The following is a 14,203-nucleotide window of genomic DNA, read 5'->3' on the forward strand; positions in this document are numbered from 1 at the left end:
TCCATAGTCGATAAAGCTACACAAGCTTGTTTCTTGCTGTTCCATGAGATGACGCCACCATTCAGTAAGAATGCATAGCCTGATGTGGATTTCTATCATCCAGGTCTCCAGCCCAATCTGCATCTGAATAACCTTTCAGACTCATTTTTGATCCTTGAAAACAGAGACAATAATCTGTTGTCGCCTTCAGATATCTAAATATCCTTTTTACTGCCTTCCAGTGTCTCGGTCCTGGGTTTGACTGGAAGCGACTGACCAAGCCCACAACATAGCTGATATCGGGACGTGTACACAACATAGTGTACATCAAACTACCAATAGCACTGTCATATTCATCTCAGCTATTTCCTTTGGAGTTTTAGGACACATACTCTTGCTCAACACAGTACCTTTCACAATAGGTGTATGTTCTATGTTGCAATTAGACATGCTGAAATGATGTAACATCTTATTTATATAAGACTCTTGTGACAGACCCAAAAATCTTTTAGGACGATCTCTTATGATCTTCACCCCTAAGATGTATTCAACTTCTCCCATATCTGTTGTATCAAATTATGATGACAGCCACTTCTTGACTTCATTCACATATCCTATGTCATTTCCAGCTATCAGCATATCATCAGCATATAATGATAAAATGACACACTTTCCTTTTTCTAGTTTCAGGAAAACACAATGATCCTCATTGATCATCTCAAAACCATAAGATAAAACGACTTCGTTAAATCTTATGTTCCATTGTCTTGACGCTTGCTTTAGCCCATATATAGACTTTCTAAGTCTACATACTTTTTGCTCTTGGCCTTCAGCAATGAAACCTTCTGGTTGAACCATATAGATTTCTTCGTCAAGATCACCGTTAAGGAAAGCGGTTTTTACATCCATTTGATGTAATTCTAAGTCATAATGTGCCACAAAGGCCAAAATAACTCTTATTGATACAAATTTTACTACGGGAGAAAATGTCTCTTCAAAGTCAATACCCTCCATCTGGGTATATCCTTTTACAACTAAACGAGCTTTGTATCTGTTAATCGATCCATCTGCTTTCCTCTTTATTTTGAGAATCCATTTATTCCCAATAGCCCTTCAGCCCGGAGGAAGATCGACTAAGTCCTAAACATGATTTTGAATCATGGACTCCATCTCTTCAACGACTGCAGCTTTCCATTTTTCTCTAACTCTACATCCCAATGCTTCCTCAATGGATTGAGGCTCGTTGTCATCAATTGGAAGTGTAACCAATGCCTCATTCTCAATATCAAACCTCTTCTTAGGTTTGATCTTACGAACACTTCTCCGTAAGTTGGGCTGTTAAGAAGTCAACTGATGACTCGGCATATCACTCCCACTCAGTTGACTAGACTCAGGTATCCCTTTTGACACCTCTCTTGTTGATAATATCTCATCCTCCTCAAATAGAGGAACATTTTTATCAGCATCATCTCTGATTGGGAACTCTGTTTCGAGAAAAGTCGCATCTCTCGAGTCTATTTCGGAGATGGTTCCATCTAGTTACTCACCTATGAAAACATAACCTTTGGAGGTCTCATGATATCTTATAAAGATACATTTCTTACCCCTAGGCCCTAGTTTTCCATACTTGTGAGAACTGTCATGAATATAAGCAGCTGACCCCCAGGGTCTCAGATTACTCAAATTTGGTTTTCTGTCTGTCCAACGTTCATATGGGGTAGATGGAATTGACTTTGAAGGCACTTTGTTAAGTATATAGGCTGCAGTTAATAATGCATCTCCCCAATAGGAGATTGGCAAATTAGCTTGCGCCATCATAGACCTAACCATTTCAAGAAGAGTCCTATTTCTTCTTTCAGCTACCCCATTTTGCTGTGGAGTTCCAGGGATTGTCAGCTGTCTAATAATCCCTCTATCATTACATATTATCTTGAACATATCAGACAAATACTCCCCTCCACGGTCAGTGCGTAAAGCCTTAACTTTACATTCCATTTGATTCTCAACTTCGTTCATATAACGAATGAAGCAATCTAATGCTTCAAATTTGTGAGAAATCAAATACACATGACCGAACCTAGAGAAATCATCAATAAATGTAATGAAATAGGAAGCTCCATGTCTAGCCTTCACATTCATTGGACCACAAATGTCCGAATGAATTAATTGCAATGTCGATTCAGATCTAATAGCCTTACCAAATGGTTTCCTAGTTGCTTTTCCAGCAAGACAATGCTCACATATAGACAATTGAATCTTAGCTCGAGTGCCCAATAGACCCTCTTTAGGTAATCGATTCATACGTTCTTGTCCTATGTGTCCTAATCTAGCATGCCAAACCTCATCAGTTATATCTGCATCACTAGTTAAAGCAATGTTTGAAAAACAACCATCAATAACATAATTGATATCTGGTTCTACATCAAGAACCATAAAACCATTTGTTAAAAAAACCATATCCGATTGACACTGAGTCAATCTTAAGTTCAACATACCGACTGTAAAAATTAATACAATACCCTAAATCAAGAAGACACGTAACGGAAACAAGATTCCGTCGAATTTCAGGAGCATACAGGACATCATGTAGAAATAAAACTCTACCACCACGTAGGTTGAGTTTGCAAGTGCCGACTCCTTTGACTTCAACTCTTGCATTATTTCCCACATAGATCCACTTGTTGCCAGCTGGTACCCGACGGTACTCAACAAATGTAACTCGTTCCCGAACTACATGGTTGGTTGCTCCCGAATCTATAATCCACAAAGGATAAGAATTAGCTAACAACACTGAACTAGCAACAAAATGCTCTTGAAAAGAAGACACACTTGGATTTACCTTTTTCGGCTCAGTGCACTCCTGAGCAAAGTGGCCCTTTTTTGCCACAGTTAAAACAAGTCAACTTGTTTTTAGGTTTCTTTCCAGTCTTCTTGACTGTCTTCTTGATTGGGCCTTGTCCCACAACAGCAGCTTCCCTCTTCTTTCCCTTCCCTTTCTTGAACCATTTCTTTTCCTTGGATCCAAATGATCCAGCAGAACCTACAGCCACAAAAGCTTGTCCAGGAATCCTCGCGGATTCAACTCTCTCCGCCTCCAATTCTACATGGCGTGAGACGTTAGTGAAAGTCTTGATACTCTCACTGTGAGTTAAGGTCTGCTTCATGGTTTCCCAAGAATCTGGAAGTGAACGAATAACTGCTTGAACCTGTTGTTCATCAGTCAACTCATGACCAGCAGTTTTAAGCTCCCGAATCATGTTCGACATCTCCTTGAGGTGTTGAACCATTGACACATTCGGATGCTTTTTGTAGCTGTTAAATTTAATTGTCAGCTGTCGAAGCTTGCTCAGACTTACTCCACTATATTTTTCTTTAAGGGCTAGCTAGACTTCATGAGCCGTAAGATATGACTCATACTCAAAAGCTAGGTCGTCTACCATTGAACTAATCAATATACCCTTTGCAGTGGAGTCCTTTTTCTTCCATGCCTTATAGGCATCAAGATCTCGTCTGTGTTGTGCAGTGGGACCATCTACAGGTACTTCCATAACCTGATTTACAGCCTCTAGAACTTCTTGTTCCTCAAGTACATATTGTATCCTGAGGTGCCAGATCTTGTAGTTATCCCCATTAAGTTTTTCACCTTTGTTGAGTTCAGCTATTATGTTTTTGGTTGCCATAATCTATCATAAATAAATAAATTATTTAGTATTCAGTGTATATCATATGTATGCAATTTATGATTGACTTAATATTACTTTGAGTTGGTTTACAAAATCAAGTGACAACTATATTTTCACTCATCATCCGTATGACCAATCAAATTAATATTAATCAATTCTATTACATACATCCCAACAAATGAACTAATCATTTATAATATCATGAATTCATTAATTAAATGAACTAATCATTTAATATATCATGTTTTTTTAATTAAATGAACTAATCATTTAATACATCATGAACTAATCATGCATCATGTCAAGCAAACAACATAACTAAATGAACATATCATTAATATAAAATTATGCTGCAAATTGTTAACATATAACTAACTGACATGAATGAAATGGACTAACTATTGTTCATACAAAACGACAATAAAAATAACAGAACTCTAATAAACTAGATAGGCAACTACCACTCCCACTAGGACAGACACTAGTGCAGTGGCCAAAATAATCCCTCTCAGCCTGGACTCATTTGGGGTAATCACAGGCAGGATAGCTTCAAGATTTTCAATTGGTTCCCACACACACTCTCCCAGATCCTCTGGATCTTCCTCTGGATCTTCAGGCTCTTCTGAATGCTCTTCAGATTCTTCTGGATCCTCCTCTGGAGGATCTTCAGGATCTTCTGAATCCTCTTCAGATTCATCTGGATCCTCCTCTGGGTCTTCAGGACCCCAATAGAGATGAAGCAACTGTCTGCACATCTCTGAATATGAGATATGTCCATCATAATCATCCCAAAGTTGGAATGCTATCTGCCTAAGGTTTTCTGGCAATGAATAGACTAGAGCAAATCTTCTGTGTGTGTCTTCTACTGGAAATTCTTCTCGCTCGAGTTTCCAAAACAACCGATCGAGCCGACCAATAAGCCATCCGAGTCCTTGAACAGGGTCGAAATCAAGCTCCTTAATCTCCTCCCAAAGCTCATGTTGTCGTAAATCACGACTAGCCATCTGAAAAATTGAAAATAAATAAGTTAGTACAAAACCGACTTATTTCAATTTATACAGGCATAGTACCAACATAATAAATCAAGAAAAATAAATTTTCTCGATTTTCAGGAGTTAATTCGACAATTAGAACTAATCTAATTGGTCAGATCCATCGGATCGGTTGATTAGGGATCCAGATCCTAAGCTTGGTCCATAGTCCATAATTAGAACTAATCTAATTGGACAAGGATTTTTGTACCTATGTTCTGTTAATTTTTCTCTAAGTCCATTTCAACCAATTTCAGACTTATTGATCAAACTCAGGTCCGTTTGATCAAACCAATGTCCATTGGTTTAAGTTCGACCAATTAGAACAAATCTAATTATTTTGATCAAATCTGACCCATCAGAACAAATCTGGTCATTTGATCATATTTGGTCCAAGTCTAATTAATTAACCCAAATTAATTTCGGGTTTAGATCAAATTGATTCAATTAAACCAACTAATGATTTAAATCTGAACCAAATCTAAATGGACCAAACTGATTCGACTAAACTAACTAATTACCTCGGGTCTGATTCTAATTATCTTTCAACCAAGCCCATTTAAAGTTGAACCAGTTCAATTGAATAAAATTCATTACTTTCAAGTGAATAAAAATCATTGAATTCTACTTGAACAGTACGAAATTAAATGCATGCATCAAATTTAACTTAATGCTACAGTAGACATGTAGGCATACATTAGCCTATTTAGATGATGCACACATTTTTTTTATTTTACAAAGAAGCTTAAAAAAAACATGCAGCAACCGTTTATTTTATTTATTTATTTGATTTTTGAAAAAAAAAACATTTCCTCACACGAACGCTTCTTCTGCCGATTTCTCCGCCACTGCCCTCGTCTTCACGCCGTGCACCTTGCGCACGCCGCACACGCTGCCTTCTCCAATCACGCTGCCCACTCCGCAACTGCGACAAACACAGTTGCCGGCCATGCCAACCTTCTACCGGTGGCAGTCGGTCCTTTCCGGTACCATAAATCAGTCATCTTTAGGCCCGACGAGATCGCCGACAGTGGTTCTGCCTGTCCTAGCCATCAACACATAGCCGGCCAGCCAGGACGCCAACCACGGCCACGGACTGCCATCACCGGCAAATCCAGCGGTCTCGATTTTATAAATTTGGCACAACGTGTATGCTACGACACATTAGTCGTGCAAAACAGCGACGGGAAATGACAAATCAAGAAAACATCCAAACAACGATTTTATAATTCGTCTCTAAGCATTTAGAAATAACTACGCGCTCTGATACCAATGTAGAAAATATGTTCTAAATGCATGATAGACGAATTAATTAAATGCGGTAAAAACTTACAGCGATCTCCCGCAGTGGCGAAAACTCGCTGTCGGAAGAGCGATCACAAGATCGGAAAGCCCTCCGCAATTCCACAAACCAAATCCCGCCGCCTTGGATGTTCTCCTCTTACTCCCGTTGCACACTCTGATTTTCACACACCCTGAGCCTTGGACGGACCCCTTTATATAGGGAAATACACTAGGGGCATAATGGACTTTTCCATTATGAGTAGTGGGGAACATGGGCCACGTTCCCCACTATCCCCATTTCCAACAATCTCACTCTTCGTCAATGCCCTGCTATTTCTCAACACTTGTACATTAGTACAAATGCGCGAAGCACATTCGGTATCTAATACCCACGATGAAGAAATAGAGAGGTTGACTTCTATAACATGTATACCTGAAGTAGAAATCTTATTTCTCTTCTTCTTAAGATCTTCCAGGTATTCTTTGGAGTTCCTCTTCCAATGCCTTGCTTGTCCTTGATATAGGTGACAAAGATGTTCAACCATATCATAAGCACTCATCAACTCATGTTGCTTCTGAAGCTCAGAGTTCATGGTCGCGAGCATAAGAGAGGACACATCTAATGCGTCATCTTAATACTTCTTATAAGCATCTTTGTCAGCTCGCGTGGCAGTGGCAGGAGGAGCCTCCGGAATGGGCTGCTCCAGAACGTACAGTTTACGTTCTTGAGTGAGAACTATTCTCAGATTCCTGTACCAGTCCAAGAAATTTTCTCCGTTGAGCTTGTCCTTCTTAAGGACAGAACGCAGAGAGAAGATGTTCGTGTTTGACGTCAAGGCAATTCTACAACAGAAAAATGCAGAACATAAATATCATATTCTTTTTAAATCATTTAATTAGGTCTTTAACTAAATGATGCTCCCATTGAATTCTATAATTCATGTGAGACAAGATCCACATCATAATAACCCTTGAGTTAGCTTTGGCTAATACGCCCAAGATTTAGTATGATCGGTAGGTAACGATTTACCAATTACATCTCTATGCAACTCTTGTTTATAGGATCATTATCGCCAGTTATATTAAAACTTGAGTTAGCTTTGGCTAATACGCCCAAGAATTAATATAAATGGGATCTATGTCCTATCTTTCCAACCATTGGAAGAATGCCTATAGTTGTACTCGATCCAATTGAGTTAACTAGTTACTCAATCTAATTGAGTTGTACTCACCCATGCGTTGATAGGCGGGACCAAGATTGTCCCTCCGTACCCTACCAAGATAATATGTGTTGCTCTGCTTTGACAGATTCAACAACGACATGTGATCGAGATAGTAGTAGGTATCACGGCACGGTAGGCATTTTGAGTTGTCATGGTTTAGATCTAATCTAAATGTCGATGTTGTATCATATACTCGATATAGATCTAATCTAATCGATAGGGTGCATCTTGTACATGATGTAGATCTAATCTAATCGTAAGGCTGCATCTTGTGCACGATTTAGATCTAATCTAATCGTTAGGCACTAATTAATTACTATTTTACTAGCATGCATCACATACACACATAAGCAATTAATTAAATAATTTTGTGATTATGTCATGGCCCTACTACGATCTTCTCAAGCCAATGAGAAGATCGGATGGTCAACCTAAGGTCAATAGCTTCTCAAGCGCCTTCCTTTTGACCACCTTGTGTTGCTCGCGCCTTCCTCGTAACTCCGTCTTGAGTGGACCTTCCACCGCTTCAAAATTTACATTACAATTTTGAAACTCGAGTTACATTCGAGTCTAAATCTAATTTACAACCAGAATATAAATAGGGAGGCACGACACGCAGGTCGCGTATCAAATACAGCACACACAAACATATGACGGCACGCAGGCCGTATTATAAATTACAACACAAATCCAATCATATTGGGTCTTTTTGGGCCATGACTATCACAAAAATAATATATAATTCTAAATTATATATTTTTCATAATTTTTCATAATTTTTACAATTTTATGAGTAAATTTTTCCCGGCGGTCCCGATTAGCGATTTCGGGCGCAATCGCGGAGCAAATCCCCTTGCGGGGTTAGGGGCAGTACCCCTACCCGCGATCTAAGCATCGCGAGTTGCTCTTAAGCAATCCTACAGCGCCTTAGCCCGTTGTCCCAAAAGGTTTTGGGTCGAAACATTGCCGTTACGGAAAAATCTTCTCGGTAGTCGAAGCCTACAAGTGTCTAAACACTTGTGCTCCGCTTCTAAGAAAAAAATACCCTTTAAAACTATAAAATTCATGAAATTACAGAAATTTACAGAAACTATATTTTTCATAAAAATATAAAATAAATTCGTACATGTCTTCGCACGTGGCTCTGATACCACTGTTGGGTTTTTCGGGCCGCGAAAATCACTTTTTCGTGTCGCGGAAACCCCGAAACTCCCTAGCCAACGGATCCGTGCGAAGAGTATAGAACAAAATTTTTACATGTACGAGTTTACTAAGTAGATCTACTCTTAGATCTATATGTTTAGAAAATTACCCTTGATGCGTGCCCTTTTCGAATCCCGCTCGTCCAAGGAAGTGTCGGATCTCAAGATTGTCAACGTAGACAATCCTCTAGAAGTATCCACACGAACAAGATGTGTTCTCTAACACACAAGGATGGAGAAGAGAACACCACAAGTGTGCTAGCACTTCTTGATGCTCTCGGATGGGATTGGAAGAAGAAGAAAGGAAAAGAAGAGAACACACTCCTCTAAAAAATCTCTATGTAACTCTCACTAACCTTTCTTCTTGGATTAGACTCACTCTCCTTTCTTCTCCCTTGCTTGAAACCCACGACCAAGAGAAGAGAAGGAGCAAAAAGAGAGCTTGAGGAAGAAGATGATGTGAATGTGAGTGAATGAAAAATTCATTCTCATTCAAAACCAAAAAGGTAACCCCCATTCTCATTAAATGTGGCCATTAAAGAGAATAGATTTGTAACCCCCATGAGGTGACACACTTTGATGATGTGGCACATCATCATTAGTCCTCCTATTGCCAAATCACTAATAATGTGGCAAATAGTCAAGTCAAACTTGACTCTTCCTCTTTCTCTCAAGTCAAGTCGAACTTGACTTAATCTCTCTCATGGTTGATCTAATCCAACCATTTAATTCAAGCCAATTTAATATAATGAATCTAATTCATTTAATTAAATTGATTCAATGAGTCATAATCTAAATTAGACTCATTGAACACATGAATCAACTTGAGTCCAACTCAATTAGCCCAATTAGGATTACTCTTAATCTAATTTGATTCATCACATGAATCTAATCCTCTTGGTTCATCATATGAACCTAATCTCCATCCACTTGTTCTTTGTGTGTGACCCAATAGGTTCTTGTAACGTTGGCAATGCCCCTAAACCCATTTAGGACTATAAGTAATGAGCGGTATCTAGCAATACATCATTACTACCCAAGTTACAAGAATGCTGAGATCCAACATCACCTTGTGACTACTAATTGTGACTCCTCACAATATATGACAAGTGTCCTTCTATCCTAGACATCTAGATTAATCAATGTGAGACATAGACCGTGTCTTCCTCTGACCAATCTAAATCTTGAACTCCAAGTAGACTCACTAAATCGAATGAGCTCAATATCTCATATTGACTCATTTGGGCATGACCATGCACTTCGTGGTCTCACTCTATCAAGAATATCAATGTCGCTCCCATCATATAGGAGGGATAGATCCCATCTACATCACTCACATCCCTCTGTATAATTCGTTACATACCCAGTAATCGCCTTTATAGTCCACCCAGTTACGGGTGACGTTTGACGAAACCAAAGTACATAACTCCTTATGTAGGGATCCATGGTGACTTCAGGTCCAAGGACTAGTAGTCATACTAATAGCCACATGAGAAAGTATATGACACTCATATAACGATCCATGATACTTTCTCATGGTGGGTCATTCAGTATACATTCTCCAATGCATACCCATGTGTCAACTTGATATCTCTATATCCATGACTTGTGAGATCAAGTCATCGAGTTGACCTACATGCTAGTCTTATTGCATTAACATTGTCCCTGAATGTTAATACTCGACTAGGAATGATTTAGAGTAGTGTTCCCTATATCATCTCACTATCGGTTCAACTAATCGATTGATATAGGTGAGAACCCTTTACTCAAGGACGTTATTATACTTAGTTTATTTAGCACAAATACAAGTAAGTATAATAACCAAAGCAAAAATACCTTTATTTATATAAGAATATGATACAATGAGTCTATTATACAATCATCAAATGATTGGCTCTAGGGCTCTAACTAACAAATAATGCCCCTCGAGGGAAGATAGGAATGATCATTGGAGGGCCGACCGATGAAGATTCTAACCGAGCAAGGAAGTTGCATGCTTAGCAGCTCGAGATACATGTTGTTGGCTGCAACAAGGAAAAAGCTGAGGGACCCAAGATTAGCTTCGAGCCTAAGGATTTGGAAGGAGTGGAGGTCCCCCAAGACAATGCCTTAATTATCCGAGTGGTAATTGCCAATTATACAGTCCATCGAATTTTTATTGATACAGGGAGCTCGGTAAATATCATATACCAGAAGGCATTCAACCTGTCACACCCCGAGGGAGTCTCTGTCAGAGGAAATTTCGACAACATCTCCCCTGTACGGGTGACAATCTGGGACCTAACTATATAGCCCTCAGGGCTCACAATCATCAGCCAACACGGTTGGAACATATACCATACAATAATAAAACAATCAACGCAGTTAATAATAAATCAACCTTCGGCTGACTATACAACCACGCAGTTTATAATAATACTTACTCCACTACAACGCGGAAAAACATAACACAATAGAAAACCTCCGCAGCGGAAAACATGGGCATCATACCCGAAGCACGATATAAAAATCCATAAGTACAACAATTACACATCATAAGTATGTAGACATAACAAAACAATGAAACAAAGAAAGTCTGAAACCAGAAAGACATCTCAACACCTAATGGGGGACTAGCGACTGGAACCTCCTGCCAACTTCAACTTGAAATAGAAAATATATCAATGGTGTGAGTTCAACAGTCAGCGGATATCAAGCCAACATGTATAGTACAATATGTTGGTGCAATCGACCTAGGTTTTGATCGGTACGATCATAGTTTTGATGTGTGTCAAAGAGTTTAAGTTAGGTTCATCCTTGTGTTTGATATGTGTATTTGAGTTGTGCAGGTTCGCAAGATACACATGCGACTCAGGTTGATGGCTTCGGGTCCGGTGAAGGATGAAGCATCCGAGAGACCGTGGACAAGGCAGCGAGGATAAGGGCCGAGGGAAGCAATTTCGAGGCATACGCGAAGGATGGCATTGGGGACGAGCCGCAGGCTTGAATGCATCCGAGGGACGAGAGCCAAAGAAAGTATGCTTGAAGGTTCTGGTAAAGCTGCAAAGGAAGCGTCAAAAGAGTCGTAAGGGTGAGGGTACGAGTACACGAGAGATTGTACTCAGAGTAAAAACATAAATTCTAGGGTTTACTGTAGCAGTACTGTAGCAGTACTGTAGCAGTCGACTGCATGTTTTAGCAGTCGACTGGTGCAGTCGACTGCGCAGTCGACTGGGCGCGAACAGAATGGTTCTGTTCGTTCGGTCGGTGTAGATCAGTCGACTGCAAGTTTTAGCAGTCGACTGCACCAGTCGACTGCTAGTTTTAGCAGTCGACTGGTATATGACCGTTGGTGCTGGAATGTAGCCGTTGGCTACCTCCAACGGTAACACCAGTCGACTGCATGTTTTAGCAGTCGACTGGTGCCGAGATGAGTTGATATGATGATCAACTCTCTCCTCTTATTTAAGGGAAGCTTTGGGGCTTGAAGGAGGTTACTCATGCTTATTGAATAACTCCTTGTCATTGCCCAAAAGCTTCCAAGCCTACTCTCTTCCTCCTAAACCTAAGTTCATCATTGTAAAGAGGAAGAGATCCTTTGTGAGAGGTTTGCTCCACCGAGAAGGAGAAAGCTCTAGCCGGAGATTACCGGGGACTGATCCACCGAAGGATCAAGGGCTCGTCCACCTCAAGGACACGCCGTGGAGTAGGAGCAAGCAATCTCCGAACCACGTAAAAGAATCGTGTTAGCGTTTGTGTTCTTACTCATTGCTTTCTTGTTTTAGTTTCATTTCCGCTTGCGCAAACTAACCGTGTAGAGAAGAAATCGAAGTTGGGGGTGACCTAGCTATCCAACCCCCCTTCTAGCCGGCCACCGATCCCTTACACAATATATATCTAATAATAATAATTATGCTGTACAGTCTCCTGGACAATAGTTGGAAATGCAAAACTGAAAAGACTGAAGAAACTATGCTCACCTGGGCTTTCTATCCTGACATAAAGGTCGTTAGACCCAACTCATCATGTCTCCTGTATGCATGTCAATCATATGCAACCACAGAAATGCATCATCCAATATGCAGCAATCACAAGCAATAAATGCAATCCACATATGATGCAAAATGTCCTGGTCACTCTTGACGCCAGTCAGCCATCTCACACTCGATGGTGAGGCCGATTGGGTAAGGCTATGATAACTGTACACTCTGCCATCACTACTCTTGAGTGACCGAGTGAACAAGATGCTGTCGGAGTACACCTATCCTCTTATCCCAAATCATAAGTGGGGGAACTCAATGCTCTCATCTCCTTGAGATAATCTAGAGGAGGGATCCCTGTCCTACTACCACGCTACGTCACCACTACCCATGAGCAGGCCAGCGAAGCCCTTGATAGAGTAACCTGCTGCAACACACCCTGCCTGATATACCACTAACCCTGAGTAGTTGTGTGTGCAGATCCATGTAACTGAAGTGATGTGCTCAACAATAATGAAGCAGACAATCGCTTAGCATGCAATCATGCAAAATGATGCATGTCACTAAGCATGTAAAACCTGAGACCTCCATAATATATATCAAAAGGTAAGAAAATCCAACAAGAATCTAAGTATCATGAAACAAGGTACACATGCCAGATATGTCTAGTAACTAGTCCTGTACACAGTAAGACAATGTATGTCACTACTTATATGATCATAAGTACACATGGCAAGAACAAAGAATATAAATCTAAATGCATACAGAAAATAACAAACAAAGGCATGCTATAGATATCAAGTAGTGATATACCAAAACAAAGATAAACATAATTATTACTAGTGGCTATAACCTACTATGCATATCGAAATGCCATTATCAAAAGAGATAAGTCAAGGTACCCGCCTAAAAAATAGAGATCATATCCGAAAGATCCCACGTCGAGACGCTCGTCTCGAATCAAAGTCCTATAACAACATACATATAATTTTAGCTAAGTCCGAATGCAACTAGCTAAATTAAATCCTAATTTCATTAGAAGCCCCAATTTGGGTTGTCCTAAACAATCCAACCAAATTAGCTAATCCAAATTGCATCCACCATACTCATTTATTAATTCCTCTATAAACAAAAACCACTACATCAGATTTGGATATCCCCAAGCATCACAATCAGATAATACCAATTAACATCATCATATAGGGCTAGATTAAGCATGATAATGTTCCAAAAACTCACCCGAGTTAATATCCTAGCCTATGCTTCATAGTTGCATAAACTCATCGCCAAAACTGGTGGTTGAAGTTACAATGAAGTTGCTGCCGAGAACAGGGCTAGAACAACTATGAACAATTAACCCACTTAACACAAGAATTGGAAATCAGATCCCTACATGCCTTACCCCAATTCTCTTCCTTTCTAATAGTAGTCAAGTGGTCAGAGGTGCGGTGCCCAGGTGTTGTGACAAGGAGACTTGGATCCCCCCTCTTAGCCGATGGTCAGTCTGAGCAAGGCAGCAACTCAGGTGGAGATTGCTGGAGAATCTCAGGTAACCTGAGGAGAAAATGAAGGGCTCGGCCAGCGGTGGAGTGGATTGGAAAGAAAAGAGGACGACGTGGCAAAAAGGGGAAGGGGGTCAGCAACTCTCACACGGCCGACGACGTCGATGCTTCTGCTTGCTGATCTAGAGATGGGAGAGAGAACCCTGCAGCTTTACGAGCATGAGAGGAGGGTAAGAGGAAAGGATCGGGTGGAAGCTAGGGCAGAGAGAAAGAAGGGAAAACGACAATGATTTTGTACGCGCGGGAAAGAAGAAGCGTCGCGGCGATGCCGTCGGTTTGG

Source organism: Zingiber officinale, chromosome 2B, assembly GCF_018446385.1.
Source record: "Zingiber officinale cultivar Zhangliang chromosome 2B, Zo_v1.1, whole genome shotgun sequence".
NCBI lineage: Eukaryota > Viridiplantae > Streptophyta > Magnoliopsida > Zingiberales > Zingiberaceae > Zingiber > Zingiber officinale.